Here is a 22,384-nt window from a genome sequence, read left to right on the forward strand (position 1 = left end):
GGCTATGGCAATGGCTCTAGTCCAGTATATTTAAAGGAATGTGTAGCCTCTGGCACTTGACCCCCTACCACCAAATCTTGCAAGACTATGAAAAAGTATTTTGTTGTCTTTACCCAACTTGAAACATGAAATATGTCATACCTACCATTTCTCCCTCACCAGTTCCCCTAACATAGGAAGGATTAAAACCTACCTCACTCCGAACTCCACCTTACCTGCTTCATCAGAATTGGCACCCAGAGATTCTACTCACCTCCTCCCCTCCCCCCAACCAGTGGCGTACTTAGGGTTTGTGACACCCAGGGCTGAATTTTTAACGCCCCCCCCCCATATAAAAAGGGATTAGAGGAGCACCCCCCTTGGAGCTGCACCCAAGGAGGACTGCCCCCCCCCCCCCCGCCCCTTGGCATGCCACTGCCTTAGGAAGGGTATTTTGATCTTCAAAGGTTAGTTTAAAAATGTATTAAAATTAGTCCAATAAAAACATTACCTTATTTCCCTTTTCTATTTATACTTGTAAATGTTTATCAATACAGCTACAATACTACAGTACTTTATTCTAAAGCAACAAAAAAAAGATCTTTTTTCTACCTTTTGTCATCTCTGGTCTCTGCTTTCCTCATCTTCTCTTCGCTCTCCATTCCATCCAGTGTCCACCCTCTGTCTGTCCCTTCCATTTTTCTCTTTCTGTCTCTACTCCCTCCCCCTTTCTCTGGCATCTCTCTCTTCTCCTTTCCTTTCCTTCCCACCCCAACTCACCCCATGGTCTGGTATCTACTTCCCTTTCCGCATGCCCTGGGATCTTTCTCCTCTCCTTCCATCTATCCCTTTCCCTCCATGCTCTGGCATCTTCTTTACTTCTTATCCCTCCCTCCCTCCCTTCCTTCCTTCCCGATGGTCTGGCATCTCAGTGTCCTTCCCTTCCCTCCCCCCATTTCCTGCCATCTCTCTCCTCTCCTTCTTTTCCATCTCTCCCTCCTACTCTATGCTCTGGCATCTCCTGTCCTTCCTTTCCCTCCCTTCCCAATGGTATGGCATCTGTTTCTCCTTCCCTACCTCCATACCCTGGCATCTCTCTCTTCCATCTTCTCATCCCATCTCTTTTTCTCCCCCATGGCATTTCCTCTCTTTCCTCCACCACATGCAGGATTTCTTCCTCTCACCCCTTTCTACCTCTTTGTTGCATCTCACTTCCTCCACCCCATATACCACAATTCTTGCTCTGCTCTCTTCTCCACGTGCAGCAGCTTTCCATCCCTACTTATCCCCCTGTGTAACAGTTTTCAAACCCTCCCTCCCATCCCCCTATGCAGCACCTCCCAACTGACTCCCCCCACCCCCACCATGAGATCTGACATACCTTCAGGAACCCCCACAGCAGCAGTAGTGGTGGCGGTGGCCAGCCTTTAGAGGAAGCTGTGAACAGACTGTTTGCGGCCTGCTTCACCAGGGCTTCTCTCTGCCATGTCATTAGTGATGCGGTAGAGGGAAGGCCACGGCAGGGCAGGATACAAGCAGCATGTTCAGAGCGCTGCCTCTAACGTCCAGCCACCACCATCACTGCTGCTGCTTTAAGAGGCAAATCTGGAGGCATGTCAGTTTCCGGATCATGGCAGCCACCATCCAGATAAGTGCCCTGTCTAGGCCTTACTCATGAATTTTCAGCAGAACTATATAGATTATATAGATAATAGATAGATATATAAAGATAATATATAGATAATAGAGGCTGACCAAATTTCAATTTTGATTTCGGTTTTGGTCTGAAACCCGGATTCAGCTATGTTTTGGTTTCAGCCAGAAATACCAGTGCATTTTGAGGTGAAATCTAAACTCCTCCTTCCTCCACCAAGCACACCACCCTCCCCCCCACACTCATAGGTCCTCCCTGGGCCTACCTTAAAAGCCTTGGTGGTCTTGTGGCCTAGTTGGGGAAAGAATGATCCCTAGTTGCTCCTGCCCATGCTGGCTCCAAGTTCAAAATGTCTGCCAAGCCTTGCCACACCAATCTCGCAAGACTGCCACTGGAGATCTCAGCAGCCAGCTTGAAATTGGAACTAGTACAGAAAGGAGCAATCCCTACAACTACCGCTAGGGGTGCCATTTTGAGTATGGCACAAGAAAGGGCAGGAGCAACTTGGGATCAGTCCTGCCTGATCACCACTCGACCACCAAAGAATCCTTTTGGTAGGTCCTATCAGAGGGGTGGAGAACCCTTTAGGATGTTCAAGACTTGGAGGTAGGGTAGGAAAAAGGCTCCGACAGCCTCAAGTCTTCAGCCCAGGATCTTGAATCATAGGATTCAACATCCTGCGAGACTATTATCCTACAGGTTGCTAAATCCTGTGGTAAAACAAAGTGTGGTAAAAGCTCACTTTTTACCCCACCTTGATAATTTACACCCTAAGCTGCATTAAATATCATAGTACTTTAAGTTAGTAACTGATGTGATAAACTTCAGGTTGTGTTGCTGCAGCTCGAACACTGCACAATGCTGGCCACAGCAACTCAAAAATAGCGGACTCTACGTCAGGCTGTTATCTTTTAGAGGGGTCAATAATGGAATCAAATAACAGCCCTATTCTCCCAAAACACACAATCACACTTCCTCTCTCCCACTCCTGGACAGCTTCAGATAGCAAAGCCCCATCTCCCCTCCTCCATCAGTACCTACTGACATTCTTCCTGGTGCCTAGTGGCTAAGGGTCAGACTGCCTAATAAGAGCACATGCCCAAAATATGTGTTACTCCTTTCATGCATGTCAATAATTACCCCTTTTAGACACTAAAATTCTTTGAGGACAGGACCTCAGGAAATTGGAAGCCCGGGCATCCAAATGGCAGATGAAATTTAATGTGAATAAATGCAAAACGATGCACATTGGGAAGAATAATTCAAATCAGTTACTAGATACTAGGGCCCACCTTATGACTCAACACTCAAGACAAAGATCTAGGTGGCATTGTAGACAATATGCTGAAATCTTCTGTCCAGTGTGCAGCGGCGACCAAAACAAACAAACAGTAAGCCCGGAATTATTAGGAAAGGGATGTTAAATAAGACCAAGGATATAATAATGCCTCTGGATCGCTCTACGGTGCAACCTCACCTTACATATTGCATTTAATTTTGGTCACTGCATCTCAAAAAACATATAGTGGAATTAGAAAAGGGTCAAAGAAGAGCAACCCCCCCCAAAAAATAAAGGGGATGGAACTCCTCTCACATGAGGAAAGGCTTGGCAAAGAGGCAGCTGAGAGGAGATATGATTAAGGTCTACAGAATCCTGAGTGGTGTAGAACGGATAGAAGTGAACTAATATTTTATCCTTTCAAAAATTACAAAGACTAGGGGACATTCAATGAAGTTACATTGAAATACCTTTAAAACAAATAGGAGGAAAATTGTATCACTCAACAAATAGGAGAAATACTCTTTCCATAGCATGCCAGATCTTCCAGGTAGAAGCAATGAAGAATTCTTGAGGAATTAAGGGTGTGCCGAAAATCTACCGCTTGCTCAAAAGGAGGCGGTAGCCGCTAGCGCGTGCGCTATTTCGCGCGTTAAGGCCCTAACGCGCCTTCATAAAAGGAGCCCTAAATATTTGAGAATGTAAAGTAAGATAATTATTAGATATTTTTAAGTATCGATATGAATTTTAGTAAATGATGACTGCTAAAGACCAGGATGGTCCTTCTAGGTTGCTGAGTATGGTGATTATAGTTGCCTTTGTTCAGGGTTGTTCCTGCTCATCTGTGTAGGTTTCACCGCCCTATATCTTTATCCTAGGAAAGCCAGATTATGTAAATGAAATTTACCACATAGCTAAAGTGACACAATCCAAAGTGTAAATATGGAAAGGTAGGACACTCCCCATGTTTTATGTGCATCTGTAGAATAAACATTATTGTATATTGATAGTATCTGTATATTGTATATATTGTATATTGATAGTATCAATGTAGGGTCATGAAATGGTTAACTGTTGTTTGAAATACTGCTCTGGCCTACATAGCTGGAAACAGTATACAATCTACTGACATCTGCTTGAAATGTATGTCCCTGCCTTACCACATTGTAAGCTAAATAGATAAGAGTTTGAGCCATGATGTACCGTGCCCTCCTGAACATGTAACATTTAGCAAGGCTTAGATAAGCAGATAAATGAACTAGCTTCCTATAGGACTATAAGTTGTACCCCTGAACCTATCATAAGTGCTGGCTTAGGACTAATAATAATTGTAGAAAAGTTATAGAAGTAACAAATGAGAAGTTGTAGATTTTGCATATATTAGTTTGTGAAAAGGGCATTTCCTGTTTCTAACACTCTTGTAAGCAGGCTGTTCACTGCACAAGGATCCAGCATGCTGTAAATAAAACTCTTGTACCTTCTTCACGCCTCTGTCTTTGTGTGTCCAAGTGACCTTTCATCTGTATATTGTATATTGATAAAACCTGTAAGATCACTTTTAAAGTGAGTAAAGAGATGTATTTTTATGTGATTTACAGCAGCACTTTGTTTAAGGGGAAGCTTTAGATTGGTTTACAAAGATCATAGGTGCAGAACTGACAAAAAAGAAGTGTGTGCCATCTAGGGTGAAACATGCAATCGGTTTGTATGCCAAGCAGATGCTATCAATCAGTTTCAAGTTTATTTTTGATATACTGTTTATCATACAGGTATCTAAACGGTTCTATGATGATTGCTGATAAGGTGCAGCCTCAATGATCAATTTAAATATATTTTATGAGATTTTAACCTTTTCCATGTTGTTGATATTTTGATTATACCAAAAATTGATCCACTCACATCAGACCTCTTACAGTCTCAGTGCACATACCATTAGCGTTGAGCACTAGAAAACTAAGTTTTGGCACTGTTTCTGTGGTGTGGGTTGGTTGCTACATGGTGTGGGAGTTCTGAGCATTGGCCCATTGTGTAAACCACACTTTTTCTGTGTGGTTTACACAATCAAAGCAGTTTACATGGGGGAAGTGACTTGTCCAGAGTCACAAGGAGCTGCAGTGGGAATCGAATTCACAACCTCAGGGCAGAGGCAGCTGCTCTAACCTCTAGGTCAGTGGTTCCCAACCCTGTCCTGGAGGAACACCAGGCCAATTGGGTTTTCAGGTTAGCCCTAATGAATATGCATGAAGCAAATTTGCATGCCTATCACTTCCATCATATGCAAATCTCTCTCATGCATATTCATTAGGGCTAGCCTGAAAACCCGATTGGCCTGGTGTTCCTCCAGGACAGGGTTGGGAATCACTGCTCTAGGTCACTAGCACGGAGGACGATACTGTACATAAAATGGCAATATATTACAGGCCCCTGTGCTAAAGAGCTGAAAGGCTTGAAATGCAAAAAATACTAGAGGTATTTTGTTGTAGGATGAAAAAAGGATGGCACTTGAGCAAATTGGAAAGAAAGATGCAAAAGACAACCTGAAACAGCAATAAAAAGGAGGCATGAAGTGGAAGAAATAAAAGTTTGTCAGCTGTGGAAAGCCACAAAACATGGGTAGAAAATCTTAGTCAAAATTGTAGTTATATGTATATTACTACGGGAACGTAGCCAAACCAATGTCATTTGTATAGGTTGTTTTGATAAATATTTCATAATATTGATATGAAATTTTAAATAAATCATAAAAATACCGCCCTTCCTGAGAGCATCACAGGGCGGTTTACAATAAAATCTCATTATGAACGGAATGCCATTATTAAAAATAATAATACATAAAAGCCTGTAAGGTGACCCAGCTCAAGAAACTAAGAAGCCATAAATAATGAAACGAAGCCACTAGAATGCGCAGGAGGGCAGACACGTTCCATTCGTCAGTGCGCGCGCCGAATTGGACTCGGAAGACAACACCGTCGCTGCCCCTCGCGCGCGAAGCTCCGACCTGGGCTCTGCCCCTGGGGAAGGGGGAGGAGGGAAGCGGGCAGGAAGTGACGCTCAGCCGCCGCGGGGAGGGGCCGCGCGATGCTCGCACGGTTGGGCTCTGGGGGCTGCGGCAGCAGCGGCAGATTGCTCCCTGTTTCGTGAGAGAGCGGCGCGAGGAAGAGCAGCTGCTCGGCGACGCAGGAGTGGGACCATGGCGCGCGGCTCAGTGGCAAGGTGCGTGCGCTCTCGCGACCTGTGCTCCGGCCGGTGCCGCAGGTAGACGGGGAAAGCAGTCTGAGAGGGGCGGCGGCGGCGGCTTGCCTTTAGCTCGCCGGTGAGCACCTAGTGAAGGAGACCGGTCTCCTTTCCCCTGAGGTTCAGGCGTGTGTGTACAGGTTCGCGGTCTGCTTGCTGCATTTTTAGACTTTAGTTCTGCTGAGCGGCAGCTGTTTTCCCTGTTCTGTGGATCAGCAACCAGAGGTGCTCTTACCCTAACAAAGGGACTGAGGAATCGAGGGTTTCAGGGCATGCAGTGCTTCACAGGTTGACCTTTCACAGTGTATTATTAAATCAATGGAAACAATATATATATATATATATATTTTTTTTTTTTTGGGGGGGGGGAAGAGGAGATATTATGATACATCATTGCTTGAGTTTAGGAAATGGTTCTATTACTGGTTAAGGAAAATAAATGTAATTGAATCTATTTATGGTTCGCACTATGTCTATAGTAAGGGCATTAAGTTAGTATTTGACGTAAACATATTGGGATGGTAGAACAGATTTTTTTAGAAGTTCTGATAGGAACAGATTACTTCTCAGGTAACCCAATGTGCATATTTCTTTGGTACATTGTATATAGAGAGTGCGTTATCAAATCTGTTGATTTAAAAAAAAAAAAAAAAGTGTTTCAAGAGAATACACCTAATAGCTAATGTATCTGTTGCTCACCATATGAGCTGCAGTAGCCTTAATCTGAACTGTATATAACTTCAAATTTTTGGCCTTTTGGTTACATAAGTAATGCCACTGGAAAATAGAGATTAAAGTATATGAATTACATAATCACTAGGAAAGAAATAATGTTCACTAAGTATGTGTGGTTCAGAGCTTCTCTCTCAAAACAAATGTTGCAATCATTGCTATGTCTGACTTACATTGCTGTACACCAGCTTGAGTGGATTCCTTCAAAAAGGTGGTAAATAAATCCTAATAAATCTGGTTACACAACTGGGGGTAGTCATTTGACTTTATAACATACCTGTGAAGATAATACATGTGGCATAGCGATGTATAAAGGAGACTGCACCATGCATGTGCTTAAGAATTATACCTGCTCTTTTTACCAGTCTGATTTTAACTGGCAACTTGTGACTAACATAGCTTAAGCAAAGAAAATTGTGTTCTATTCAAGGCGTCAAATACGGTACTACAAAGAGCTCATATTGGCCATTCAAGCCTCTTCCCTAAAAATCCTGTGTATGTTCAGACTATTGGAAGCAAGCAACACAAAGCAATGTAGAATCTCCAGATAACTTCTTTCTCAGGGGTCTGGAAAATATTACCAGCTTGGTTATCTACTTCTCAGTCCTTTTTCTTATTCAGCTTGCAGAAGTGTGAGCCATGATTTAGCTCCCAAAATATTTGCCCACAGTCCATGAAATCTTCAAGATCCCAGCTGATGTGAAAGGGTGGAAGTGATTGCGAGAGAAGCTAGAAAAAAAGCAGTACAGGACTTGTAAAACAAACCATGCAAAAGGAGGATATGATATATTATGATTGCAAAGTAAGAAATGAGGATAAAAGAGCCTCACATGAGAAGCCACGAGAACCACAAAAAGCAAGGCAAAAGGCAAAGCAGTTGTGCAGTATCATGCAAAGTTTTCTCAAGTATACGGCTTAAGAAATTGTCTAAGCCAGTGTTTTCCAACCCTGTCCTGGTGGACCACCAGGCCAATTGGGTTTTCAGGATAGCCCTAATGAATATGCATGGAGCAGATTTGCATGCCTGCCATTTCCATTATATGCAAATTTCTCTCATGCATATTCATTAGGGGTAGCTTGAAAACCCGATTGGCCTGGTGGTCCACCAGGACAGGGTTGGAAACCACTGGTCTAAGCGGTGTACAAAAGAGGAATATAAGATCATAAAATCATCAGGGTGACAAAACTAAGGGCTAGATTCACTATGCAAACCAATCGTGTACTGATCGTTTTGCAACCCGAGTTCCCTCCGACCCAATTTACTAACTTTGTGGCTGATCACCTCTGATCTGATCCGCGCATGCAAATGAGAGGAAACGGCATGCAAAGTAGGAAGGGCCACGATTCACTACCAAAAAGCACTGACTGGGCTGGCTGCTCAGGACCAGTCACTGGTGTAAAAACCTTGCTCTCTGCCCCGATCTGCTGCTCTGGCTGCCTTACTCTTGCCCCGAATCGCTCCTGCCTGCCGCCCTGACTTGTTGCCCAGAATCTCTCCTGCCGCCCTGACTCTCCTGCCCTTCCGCGCACTGCAAGCTAAGGTGTTAGCCCGCAGGTTTAAAGTGGGTTAAAACTACTAGCTCGCGAAAAAGTAAAAAAAAATTGTGCTGTTCTGCCCGGCACAGAGGGCCAGTGCACGTCAGGATCGCTAGAGAGCGATCCCGGCAGTCGGTTGGGGCCGTGATTCCGATCGCCCTCATTTGCATGTGGCTGATTTGTGAATCAGCCCCCTGGACGTGGATCGGATCTGTGCCCTTAGTGAATCTAGCCCTAAGACATAAACAGTGACAATACATAGACACATGTGAAAGGGGGAGGGGAGGAAATACAATTTGCAATAGGATAGTGAGATAAAAAGGTCAATACAATGGGAGGGATATGCTCTTCCTTCATTGTTCTTTGGTTGGAGATTTACAAATCATAGGCATCTTTAGCAGGCTTCAATAAGGTACATGATGGTGCACTTTCCTTTAGAGAGAGAGAGAGAAGCTGTGAGGAGATATGAGGAAAGCCTTCTTTATGAATGGAGTGATAGTTGCCTGAATTAGTCTACCAGTAGAAGCGGTGGTAGTAAAAGCTGGAACAAATTTTCAACGTGCTTGGGACCAATAGAGGGTAATAGTAAGACCCGACAGTAGGGGGTGTAGTCAAGTGGCACATTTGTTTCGACACTCTTGAACTCATCTACCTCAGATATTAGAGGACCAGCTGATGACTGGGTTGCATTTTTTTCTTAAGATGTTTGACCTTGACATTATATATGTCAAAAATTGTCTAGATTATATTCCTCTTCCAAAACCTGACGCCTCAGCCCCACCACTCCACCGCAAAGTTCAATTCAAAAAAGCGGGAAGTTTAATGTGAGAACTTCATCATAGGCTGTCGGGTTTGTAATAGTTTTTACTTGTTTGTTTTTTATATTTTTTTTTCAATTCTATCACATTTTTAAGAAATTTTTAAGAATAAATAGTATAAGACTCTTCAATTTTTAAGCGTCATAATATAAACTCTAAAAATTGTTTATACAATTGTTTATACAAAAATTGTTCAACAATTTTTAGAGTTTATATTATGACGCTTAAAAATTGAAGAGTCTTATACTATTTATTCTTAAAAATTTCTTAAAAATGTGATAGAATTGAAAAAAAAATATAAAAAACAAACAAGTAAAAACTATTACAAACCCGACAGCCTATGATGAAGTTCTCACATTAAACTTCCCGCTTTTTTGAATTGAACTTTGCGGTGGAGTGGTGGGGCTGAGGCGTCAGGTTTTGGAAGAGGAATATAATCTAGACAATTTTTGACATATATGATACTATCAGTTTAGATTGCATCTACAAATACTTCTTGCCACAAGTCTTTTTGTGACCTTGACATTAGTCATTAGTTATTTCTGTTATCAGTGATTGAAAGACCAGCTCTTCTGAGCCGGGACCGTCTATTACAGGGATCTCAAAGTCCCTCCTTGAGAGCCGCAATCCATTTGGGTTTTCAGGATTTCCCCAATGAATATGCATTGAAAGCAGAGCATGCACATAGATCTCATGCATATTCATTGGGGAAATCCTGAAAACCCGACTGGATTGCGGCCCTCGAGGAGGGACTTTCAGACCCCTGGTCTATTAAATGTTAAATGTACACCTTTCAGCGTTATAGAAATGATAAATGGTTGTAGTGGTAGTATTTACTGATTCATGCAAGTTAATGACTCACAAAATGGATATAAAGAAGCATCATAGCAACTTTCCATTTAAACTTTACTGTCAGTAACAAGTTCAGGCACAAACAATATGTTTACTGCATTTATTCACTTTTTGTGCAGTTTGACATTCCCTTCTTGCAGCTGCCATGGTCCTTTACCATTATATACACACGATCTATATTTTCCCCCTGCTCTAGGTTCATCAGAGATTTACTTCTTCAGATTCACATTCAGTGTAGGCATTCCTGCCGCAACTCTCTCCACATAACCACGCTTCTTTACTAGTGCTTTTCGGATTTCATGTCCTGCGTTAGCTATATGCTTTTTGGGCTTTTCATTTTCTGAACAGCGTTAGCTTCTCGTGTTCTCACCCCCATACAAGAACCATATGTTGCTGTTGACTGTATAATGAATGGACTTCCCTATCAATTCTCCACTCTCTTTTAGTATCTCATATCATAGATAGAGGACTATGTTTTCTTTATTACAGTTTATCAAATAGCTCAAGAACCTGGCATGGCTCTTAGATAGCTTACCTTGCATTAGTTAAATTCCATTCAGCCTTATTACAGTGTATTTATCTTTGTGAAGACCAGCTTACAAATATGTTTTTGCTGCATTCTAAATTAATGCAGGATGCTGTGTCATAGCAGCTCCTTAATTTTAGAATTTGGACTAAATAATGTCTAGTAAAATTTGTATCATTTGCTAGGCTTTTTTTTTGGGGGGGAGGGGGGGTTAAATTGGGCTTTGCATGAACAAAAGCTTTTAGAATTTTGGCAATTTTTATGCATATTTCTTTCAAACAAAGGATAGTACATTTAGCATCTCCATGAGGAGAAATCCAGCTCCTTGCATTGGCAATTCCAAAACTCTACTTGAACCGACCTTTCCAATCCCTCCTGGAACAATCTACTAAAAACACATGATCTGACATCATACAGTCAATATTCAAAAAAATGATTTAATTGAGTAGGAGATTCTCCTGCCTGCTTAAATTGTGCTCTGTAGGCAAACCACCCATGTTCAGCAACAGTTAACCAGTTAGTGCGGCTGAATATTCACTCTGGCAGGCCATTTTTGAAATGGACTGGAGAGGAGCATTCCATTGGTGAAGTCAGGGAGGATCTGGCAGCTGTGCAGATTGCTTTCAATATTAAGTACTGACACCCACATAGCTAAGCAACCAAATAGGACTGCATAAATATCGGCTGGCATCTGCATAAAGATCCGAGCCTGAAGTATGCCAATTTCAGCTCCCCCCCCACCTCCCGAGCATCCAGCAATCCCTAGGATCCCCCTCCCCTCTAGAATAACATCTAGAACTCTACTTCCCTGAAACATCCAGGTGATCCCAGCTGTCTAATCCATGGTGATCTACTAGGAAATGGGCAGCATCAATGCCCACCAGTTCCTGCCTATCGCAATTACCTTTTCTAAATGGCTGCCACAATCTCCAGCGTGAGCCTCACAGTACTACCAAAGCACCACAAGGCTACCTCTAGAGCTCTTGGCATCCATTTGGAAGAGGCAGCTGCAGCAGGCAGGAGTGACTGGGCATTGCTGTTGCCAGTTTCCCTCAAGACCACCAGAGATTGGGCAGATAAGTCTGCAGTAGTGCTGCCTGATTCAGGAAAAAAAAATTTTGATTCGATTCAGCCTACTGAATCGATTTTTTTGATTCGATTTTCCTGCCCAATTGGGTGTGTTTTTCAAACATCCTGATGGGCTTATTTTATAGCCTCTTCACCCCCTTTGCCTTCTCCTAACCACACTGGCGTTGTGGTGTAAACAAAATAAACAAACAAAAAAGACTTTTCTTCTCTCTGTTAAATCCTAGCTCACGTTTGTGATCTAACAAAAGCTCTGGCAGGATACACATTTCAAATTTGACATATTGTAATCACAAAACAGAAAATAAAATTATTTTTTCTACCTTTTGTTGTCTGGTCATTGTTCAAATCTTGGTCCCAGGCTCTGGTTGTATTCTGATAGCTTGCTTGCCGGGGTCTCATTTTTCTCCATGCTAACCATCCATCTGCCATCTCTGTTCTCCCCTTCCGTTTCCCTTCCCTTCCCTGGAGGTCTGGCATCTTTCCTTTTTTTCATCTCCATCTACAGATCCACCTTTTCTCAACTACCCTTTCATCCAGCATCTCTCTCTTTCTGTAACTTTCATCCCTAAATCCCATTGTCCACTATCTCTCTCCCTCTCCTCTGTTTTTAGACCCCTTATTTCTTCCCCCCCAAAGTCCGGCATATGCACGTCTCTTTGAACCCCCCCTTCCCTCCCTCCGTGTACTTCTACACCAGGGCCCCCTCCCCTGAACGTCTGCATCCCCCTGAGGCCTGTGTATTCAATTTACCTATTTTCAGCAGCCTGCCCTGCAGAAGATCGCTGGCTTTAGCGATCTTTGCAAGCTGCCATACATCGTCCGAGTTGTCTTCTCTCTGCCGCGGTCCCACCCCTCCTCTGATGTCAGAGAAGGGGCGGGACAGCGGCAGAGAGAAGACAATTCGGACGACGTATGACAGCTTGCAAAGATCACTAGAGCCAGCGATCTTCTGCAGGGCAGGCTGCTGAAATTAGGTAAATTTATGCGGGGAAGCCACTTCCCGATTGACCCTCCCCACTCTCCCTCTAAAGCAGGAGCTGCAGGCCAACAAGAGGCAGTGCTGCCGCTCCTGCTTTAGGGGCGAGGGGGGAGGGGCAGTCAACAAATCGGGAGGCCAATTTTTTGTCGTGGAGAATCGATTGGAATCGTGAATCGGGCAGGCCGATTCTCAGCTTCCCCAGCCCCTCTGCTCTATTCTCAGCTTCCCCAGCCCCTCTGCCTGATTCTCAGCTTCCAGCCCCCAAAACTCACCAGCCCCCTGCCGATTCCCAGCTTCCATCCTCATCCCCCAAGACTCACCAGTCCCCCCACCTATTCTCAGTCCCTCTTGCCGATTCTCAGCCCCCCTGCCGATTCTCAGCCCTCAGACCCCCGCCGATTCTCAGTCCCCCCCCCCGCTGCCGATTCTCAGCCCTCCTGCCGGTTATCCTTTGCTTCCGAGGTCTGCTCGCTCCCCCCTCGACACTCTCACGTCCTTTCGTTTCTTCTGATATAACTTCTGGTTTTCCAAAACCGTAAGTTACATTAGATGGGAACGAGTCCGGCGGTAAAAAAAATAATTAATTTGAATCGGGGCTGAATTGGTGAATCTGTTTTTTTTTACCAAAACGAACCGATTCGAATCGTAGGGTGGTAGGGTGGAGGAGATATGGATGTTCTGAAGGGAGAGTTCTGGATGATATTCAGGGGAGGGGGTATCAGAAGGGGGGCTATTAGATATTCTACTACTACTGTTTATCATTTCTATAGCGCTGAAAGGCATACGCAGCGCTGTATATTTAACATGTAATAGAAGGTCCCTGCTCAGAAGAGCTTACAATCTAATTTGGACAGACAGGACATCTCAGGGTTGGGGAGTTTCTAGCAGAAGGAATGAAATGATGGGTAAAGGTATCTGACAGTGAGTGAGTTAAGAGTTGAAAGCTGTTTCAAAAAAGTGGGCTTTTAGCTTGGCTTTGAATACTACTAGAGACGGAGTATGACGTATGAGTCTGGAGTTGGCGATGGAGGAGACGAGTACAGATAAGAGGGACTTACCTGATGGACAGAGTTCATGGGGTGGGAGGAGTATAGGGGAAGATAAGGGAGGAGAGATATTGAGGGACTACAGAGTGAATACACTTGTAAGTCAGTAAAAGTAGTTTGAACTGTATTTCGAAATGAATGGGGAGCCGATGAAGTGACTTGAGAGGGTTAATGTGAGCGTAGTGGCTTTCATGAAATATCAGTCGTGCAGCAGCATTTTGAATTGATTGAAGGGGAGAGAAAAGGCTGAGGGGAAGACCTGTGAGAAGTACATTGCAGTAGTCTAAGCGAGAAGTGATTGAGAGCGTGGATAAGGGTTTTGGTAGTGTGCTTGGAGATATTCCAGGGGGGTTGGGTCCTGACCAGATATCCTTCTGTGGATCCCAACTGATATTAAGCTGGGACCTCATAAGACCCTCTTAAGACAGTGGTCTCAAACTCAAACCCTTTGCAGGGCCACATTTTGGATGCATAAATATGAGGGTCATTTCATGAGTAATGCACACTATTTTTTAAAATTTACATGTTTTGCTTTTTTTCAAGTATTTCTTTCCAATCCTTCAATATAGTCTCCTTTCTTTGCAATGAGCGAGTCCCAACATCCAGGAAGCTTCATTATTCCATCCAAGACACTGGTTTAGTTCAGTTGCCGAATGGCTCGGGTACCGGCGGACGAAAGCTCTTCCAGAGATGCAAAACGATGTCCACGCATAGGTTGTTTCAACTTTGGAAAAAGGTTGAAGTCTGGTGGACTCATGTCTGGACTGTAGGGAATATGAGGTAACACCTAGCCGTATTTGTGTAGTTTTTCAATGACGAGTGGAGAGCTCCATCTTCCCCACGACAAAAAAATTTTGACAAGCTCAATCAAAAGTCAAACAAATGATGATTTTTGCTTATGATCATGAAGGCATCATTATCACAGACAAAGTTCCATGTGGAAAAAGTGTCACAGCAGTGTATTATTGTGATTTTTTTTTGCAGAAAAATGCACAAAACCCACCTCAGTTGCTCTTGCCTGAGCCAATCATTCTTCACTACAGCGCTCGCCCACACATAGGAAATGTCATTGAAAAACTACACAAATACAGCTGGGCGGTGTTACCTCATGCTCCCTACAGTCCATACATGAGTCCACCAGACTTCTAAAGTTGAAACAACCTATGCGTGGACATCGTTTTGCAGCTTTCTTTCACCGGTACCCGAACCATTCGGCAACTGAACTAAAATGGTGTCTTGGATGGAATAATGAAGCTTCCTGGATGTTGGGACTCGGCCACTGCAAAGCAGGGAGACTATATTGAAGGATTGTAAAGAAATACTTGAAAAAAAATAAAACATGTAAATTAAAAAAAAAAAAATAGTATGCATTATTTATGAAATGACACTCGTATATAACAATCCACATAAACACCTTAAGGACCTAGTCTGCTGGGAGCACTGGACCCAATACAGTCTGTGTTTCGACAAACGTGTCTTCCTCAGGGGTCCCTGGATGTCTGAGGGGCCAGTCCATTAGAAAGCTGGCCCCTTCCATGTCCAAATGGGTTTCATTTGGACATTTTCAACTTGGACAATATTGTGGTCAAAAATGGGTAATAAAGTTAGACATCCTGAGGTTGGACATCTAGTTGAATGTCTTGGTGGCCAAGATGTCCAACTAGATGGCTTTTCAAATAAAATTTGAACGTTCTGCCACCGACCCTCTAGCTGACTGGCCCTGTGCCTACGACAGGCTTCCATGAAGGCCTCCCAGCTCCACGTTAGGTTCGCCTGTTGAGACGGGCTCTCGGGCTACCTATTACTTTGAAACAGAGTGGAGGGATTACCAGAACCAAAATGTGAGCCCCTTTTGCAAAGCTGCTATTGTGAGACTGCCATGGTAAATGCACAGAAACCCATTCAGTTCTTAGGGACTTCCGTGCATTTACTGTGGCAGCCTCACTATCACAGCTTTGTAAAAGGGACTCTGTGTATGTGTGTAAAATATATATAATAATATGCATGAATTATCTAACAAAATATATTGATGGAAAACTTTGACATTTGTGCACATGTATATTTTTCTATTCATTACAAATATCTGACAAGTTTAGAAGTATACTGTTAAATCTAATAGATTTCTAGCAGAAAAATATTTTGTGTGTAATGTTTTATATAAAATAACTTCACATTTTAAATAAATTTAGATACTTCAGTTTGTTTTATCTGCCAACTGAATTATGTTCCGTTTTCCCGCTGTGACTGAGGTATTTCCAGGAATCGAAGGGCTCTTTTTACAAAGCTGCGGTAAAGGTTTCTACCGCAGGCCAGCGTCGGAGCATTTACCTCACCGGCCTGCGGTACAAACCTCTACCGCAGCTTTGTAAAAGCTACTATAAGTTTTTTTTTTCTTTTTATAGTAGTATCAGTGAGAAATACAAATCCCATGATGCACTATATACCAGTTGCGCTTTTTTTTGTCCAAGGTGGTGTTTCTGTATAATCTCCTGTTGTATTGTGTGGTACAAAATAGGGATGATGTAATTTGCAGGCTTCAGTTTCCTGTAGCTGGCAAGGAAACTGGTAAACTAGATTCTATTGTGGCCAGAAGTCTAGAGCAGATTAAAACAATGCATGATTTACTTAGGTAAGAAAAAAGTTTTGTTTCTTCTGCTGCTTTGTGTATACATGTATTTGAGAGAGGAGATATCAGTATTTGATCAGTTGGTAGGCTGATGTACGATGGCAATAAGAGAGTAGGTAAACACTAAACCAGTCATTCAGGTTGAAGGTGGGACAGGAAAAGGACAGCTCCCATGATTCCTTTATGTTAGGGCATTTGATTTTAAATTCCCAGTGAAAAATGTGCAAAGAAATTTACTGAAGATTAGAAGCTACTCTCCTAATCCCAATCCCCCACCCCATGCACATTCTTTATGGCACATATTTTTAGGCAAAGAGTGTGCATATTGATTCTTCCATCTGTTCTGCTGCTGGGATCAATGCATTCAAATCCATTCCACAGAACTGCAGCTGCGTGGCTGATCTAGTGTCTGCCTGTCCTTGTGCATAAGCAGCCTGATCCTATTGCTTAACAAAAGAGTCTGCTGATGCATAGTTTTCTGAGTAAAACAAAGAATTTGTATTTTTCTTTTGAGCAGCGACTGTTTCACAAATAAATAATACAATGGACATACTTTTATTCCTTTTGAGCATCATTTTAAGATCCCAGATCCGTTCACAACTAACTATCTGTTTGTTTTGTTAATTGAGTTTAGGAGATGAAAGGAGAGTTCATTAATGGTGTTTACTTTAATATTGGCTAGATAAGGAGATCATTCCCTTTTACTGAAATAGGTATGTGAATAATATGAGGAGACTTTTGACTTGAAGTCTGTCATAGCTTTAGAAGCCAGCAAAGACTTCCTGGAAGCTGTACAGACAATATTTCAGCACCAGTTCACAAGAAAATGCTGGCCAGTGCTAAATAGTTATGTTTTTGGAACACTACAACATTCTTTTGGTCTGGGAACAGAGACTTTTTGCTGCGTTATCTTTCCAATAACTGGTTGAGATAGATGATAAATCGGTTACAAAAGTCACTTTAGAGGAATAGACAGGATATTCCGGTTTTTGCAGTGATCCGTTCTTAGTACGTCTGTTATGTGTTGGTCTCCACTTGATGTTTTGCTGCCTTGGGCTGTTACGACCGACTGCCTGTTTTGCCTCTTGTTGTCTTCTGCCTACTCCTGCGTGGATTTTTACCAACGTGATTGCAAATTTGCATGAATTATGTAACCATGAGAAAAGAAATGATAAATCACTTGGGAAAAAGAATAGTTAGTAACTGATGAAATTTTTTGTGTTTTGACTAAATGGACATTATTATATGGGCATCCGTTAAAGATGTTATAGGCCATGAGTTTCAATGGCTTCTTTGTTGTCCTGAACCAGTGCAGCTTCAGAAATTCTGTATTACAATTATGTTTTACACCTGCATAAGAGAAACTCCACCTGAGTGGATGTGTTGAATATGGTTGTTAGGGTGACATTTGTTGCTGAGGAGTGTCCCACACACTAAATGAAACTGTGACCAAAATCTTTGGCGCAGAGCTGGCTGCCAGGCACATAGCCAAGCAGTGTCTCCTCAACTGCTTTTACCTTGGCTTCACCTGAACTGACATACAGAAAACAAGTAATGTTTATGGATTATACGTAGACTCCCTTTGTTTTGCTAATTCCACTCTCAACAACTCGTATTTTTCACTTTCTGCAGGATAAGTGTGAAGAGCTGGATAAGCAGTCTGTAATATATTTATGCAGATAATGTATCCTGAAATTACTAAATTTCCTTTCTATATGTTGCAAAACTAGTTAATTGTCTGCTTATGAAGGGAAATGAACAGATTACAGTTGGAAATGTGGAGTGATAAAATTTGGTGTAAGAATGGTATTGGAGGCCAAGCCAGTAGAGTTAACACATTGTCCTCTTGCTGTGTTTTGAGTGTGGGGGGGGGGGGTGTGAGGGGGAGAATTGGGAGTTTACAAGTACAAAGCATCATTTGGGAGTGATTGGGTTGTGAGGCATGTGTTCAGGGAATATAGGCATTAAAAAGGTCAGGTGGGTGGATAGAATGAGGATTTTGCTCATACTTGTTTTCAGTAGTTGCACAAAGTGAGTTGCGTACTTTCAGGTACAGTAGATATTTTCCTGTCCCCAGAAGACTTAAAATTTAAGGGGCCCTTTTACTAAAGCTTAACATGCATAACTGCTAAGAAGCCCATTTTATACTTATGAGCTATTTAGCATGCTTAGCTAATTCCATTAGCACGCTAAGCTTTAGTAAAAGGGCCCCGAGGCAATGAGGGTTAAGTGACTTGCTCAAGATTGTGGGATTTGAACCAGGCTTCCTTCATTCTCAATACACTGCTCTAACCATTAGGGTATGCCTCCCTTATTTAACAGTTGGATTTATAGTAGGGCTGCAGATTTAACGCATTAACAATTCAGTACATTAATAGCATTAATGTATGACAAAAGATTAACAGGGGAGTGTGTGGCGCAGAGGTTAGAGTTACAGCCTCAGCACCCTGAGGTTGTGGGTTCAAATCCCATGCCATTCCTTGTGTCCTTGGGCAAGTCAATTAATCCCCCATTGCCCCTGGTATATTAGATAGTGTGAGCCTGCCAGGATAGAAAGGGACAAATGCTTGCGTACCTGTATGTAAACCACTTAGATTATAAATGGTATATAAATACTGAAATACATAAAATGAATTAATGCTCACTCGGTTACCTGCTATCCTGCACTTGTGCTAGGTCTGCTGCTGCTCCATGTCTGAATGGCAGGCAGAAGGCTGGCACAAGAGATGATGTTTCCCTGTGCATGTTGCCACTGGCTCTGCCTGACCTACAAACAAGAAATTATATCGGAGCTTGATGGAAGAAAAGGGGGTTGTGATCGAAGGCAGGTTCTGAAGAGTTCCTTAACCAGGAGACAGTGATTTATATTATTTGTGTTGTATTTTCTTAAAATTTATTTTTCAATAAATAACTCTCCAAAAATAGCTTGTATGTTAATTGCAATTAAACACAATTTTTTTTAAAAATCTTCCTGCAGCCCTAATTTGTAGCATATGTGTTACACTGCTTATTGTACATGTCGAAAATGACTATGCATAGTATCTAAACTTCTTTTTAAGGTCACTTGGCTACCTCTTATCTACAAATTCAACTTTTTGCAGTGATTGCGCATTACAGCTTATTCTACTATTGTAGTCTGTATTCGTTTGTTATTGTCATGGGTCCATATCATTTGATAAGTGACAGTAGTCCTAAATTCTGTTTGTGGTCAGTAGTCTTTGCAGACGAGTGTGCCAAATTCCCACATTTCAGGACGGTGTTGTCATGTTGGAACAGTTAAATAAGACTTAATGCCAAATGAAGTAGGTATCCAGGGTTTAGTAAAGAAACTTTGGCCTAGATTCACTAACCTTTTTTTGGACGATCCGTGGGTGAGTCTTCCCGGGCGATTGATTCACTACACCTCCTCATGCAAATTAATGCAATCGGAGGCACGCCCCACACCGACCCCAGAGTGATCAGGCAGAGCGATCCTGACGCATGCGTAGACCATCTTTGCCTGTAGATGGTCTGCGCATGTGCTTGCTCTCAGCACAAGTGAGGAAGGTAGGGGGGGATCAAGAAACTAGTCAGGGGGAGCCGAAGAGCCTGGGGCAGGAAATAGGAGCTAGAGGCATGCAATAGGCCCGGGCAGAATCTGAGTGACGGCCCGGGATAAGCTAAGCTGGTCCCGCAGACTCTGGAGTCAGAGCGCCTGGCACCGCAGACATTTTTGTTAACGCCGCACAGATCCGAAAGTGCCCCGGCCAAGAAATCATTTCTCACTAGTCCCAGCTCTCTCTGAAACAGCAGAACACACCACAGTGCAGCCCCCTTTTAAACCTGCGGGCTTAAAACAAGGGCTCGCGCTGCAGGGAAGGGCGGCATAGAGCAGGAGAGTCAGCAGGGGCCTGAGCGACTGGTCCTCAGCAGTTGTTTGTTTTTGGATTGGCCAGCCCAGTCGGTGTTCCTTCATTGGTTTAGTGAATCGCTGCCTTCCCACTTATGCATGCATTTCTCCTCAATTGCATGTGCGGACAGGATCGGCCAGAAGGTAAGTGAATTGGGTCGAGGTCACAAACTGCTCGGGACACGAATCAGTAAGGTTAGTGAATCTAGCCCTATGTGAAGAGAAATTGTTTGATTTTTGGATCTTCTATTCTTGCTTCAGCATTGTAGCTAATGAGATGGGATACACCACCTCTGTGTTTTCCTTCAAGCATGCAGATTACTCCTGTCACAATTCTGCACAGACAGAATTTGTGTAGAATTCTCCACCAAGAGGAGGAAGTGACCACTACACTCCTAAGCTGGTTTAGGCCCGACTGTTTGTGAACCACGATCCCAGCAGGCTCTGAGGTGACCTGAGAGAAGAATACTTCACAGAAAAGTGATGAATTCATGGAAAGGCCTCCCAGTGGAGGTGGTGGAGATGAAAACTGAATTCAGGAAAGCCTGGGAAGAGTACATAGGATCACTAAGGGAGAGGAAGGGATTGTAGATGACATGGATGGGCCATTTGAGATCATCGGACACAATCGCCCACAAGTCCCACTCTTCTTTCGTATATAGAAGTACTTCTCCTTCTATACTATACCATTCTCCTGGATTTTTGTAGCCCAAGTGCATGACCCTGCATTTTTTAGCATTTCTCTGTATTCTATGAATGTACAGTACATAAATATTGCTTTTTATAGTCATTGATTGTACTTTTGCATTTTTTTTTTCATTTTTGCTGCATAAATTTTTTTTCTTTCCTAGATGCACATGTGAAATTCATTCCTTTTTTTCAGCAATAAAGATCTTGTATATAGAAACATGACGGCAGATAAAGGCCAAATGGCCCATCTAGTCTACATATCCGCAGTAACCATTATTTCTTTCTCTGTCCGAGAGATACCATGTGCCTATCCCACGCCCTTTTGAATTCAGACACAGTCTCTTGTTTCCATCACCTCTTCCGGGAGACTGTTGCATGCATCTACCACCCTTTCTGTAAAAAAGTATTTTCTCAGATTATTCTAGAGCCTATCACCTCTTAACTTCACCCTATGCCCTCTCATTGCAGAGTTTCCTTTCAAATGAAAGAGACTCGACTCATGCACATTTATATTATATAGGTATTTAAATATCTCTCAAGAAAAAACTAAGAGTAATAGAAAAAAATCCCAAAATTTAACTACAAAATATTACTCACCAGAGATGGGTTACACTCCCTCGATAACCATTTCACAAACCAGTGGAGAAAAAGCCTCAAAAATTTCAATGCAGCACCATTTAGATGTGCAGTCCAGAATCCATGCCCAATTGGTTGGATGGCATGGATTCTGGATGGTATACTGTGCCACACTTTCACAAGAAATAATGATGTCACAAATAAGTGAAGGCAGTGCTGCTTTAGTTTAAAGGGGTGTATATTTCAAAAACGGAGGAAAAAGCCTCAGACAAATGCCCTCCCACCACCACAATGGTGGATAAAGGTGGTTGGGTGGTAACCTCATTGGCAGAAAACCTCCATTGCACTCCCTATTGTATAAACTATAAGCAGGGCTGTCTCTGCAAATGATAGATGAAAAAAACTTTCAACTTATCTATGATCGGTACACCAACGATGGCCAGCGTTTCACCAACTTGCTGCCTCAGGGTGTAACAGAATCCGATCAAACTTTTAAATGGGACGTGAAAAACACCTCCTCTGATCAAAAAAGATCAGAGGAGGCGTTTTTCACGTGTAAATGGTGCCATGGTGTTTTCATCTACAGTCTGGCCAGACATTTTCTACCAGCACAGCACGGCGTTTCAGACCATAGTCCCAAGCTAAGTAAAACTTTTTTTTTTGCTTTTCCTGTGCACAGTGATGGGTATATTACCCTTTTGATAAATACATTTCAGTGGTGGTGGAATTTTTTTGCCAGTGATAGTACATAAGCAGCTTGGACTTTAAACAGTATTGAAGTTGTTTACTGCTGCATTGAAATTTTTGAGGCTTTTTCTCCACTGGTTTGTGAAATGGTTATCTGGGGAGTGTAACCCATCTCTGGTGAGTAATATTTTG

General features: G+C 42.7%; 1 protein-coding gene across 1 annotated transcript in view; it reads left to right on the top strand.

The window, feature by feature from the left end:
• The first annotated feature begins 6,136 nt into the window (after positions 1-6,136).
• The window catches only part of DAAM1 (dishevelled associated activator of morphogenesis 1), a 342,176-nt gene continuing 325,928 nt past the window's right edge, over positions 6,137-22,384 (top strand). The window contains 1 exon segment of the mRNA XM_033952248.1: positions 6,137-6,225. The gene's annotated coding sequence lies outside the window, so the exon portion shown is untranslated.

Source organism: Geotrypetes seraphini, chromosome 7 (genome assembly GCF_902459505.1).
Source record: "Geotrypetes seraphini chromosome 7, aGeoSer1.1, whole genome shotgun sequence".
NCBI lineage: Eukaryota > Metazoa > Chordata > Amphibia > Gymnophiona > Dermophiidae > Geotrypetes > Geotrypetes seraphini.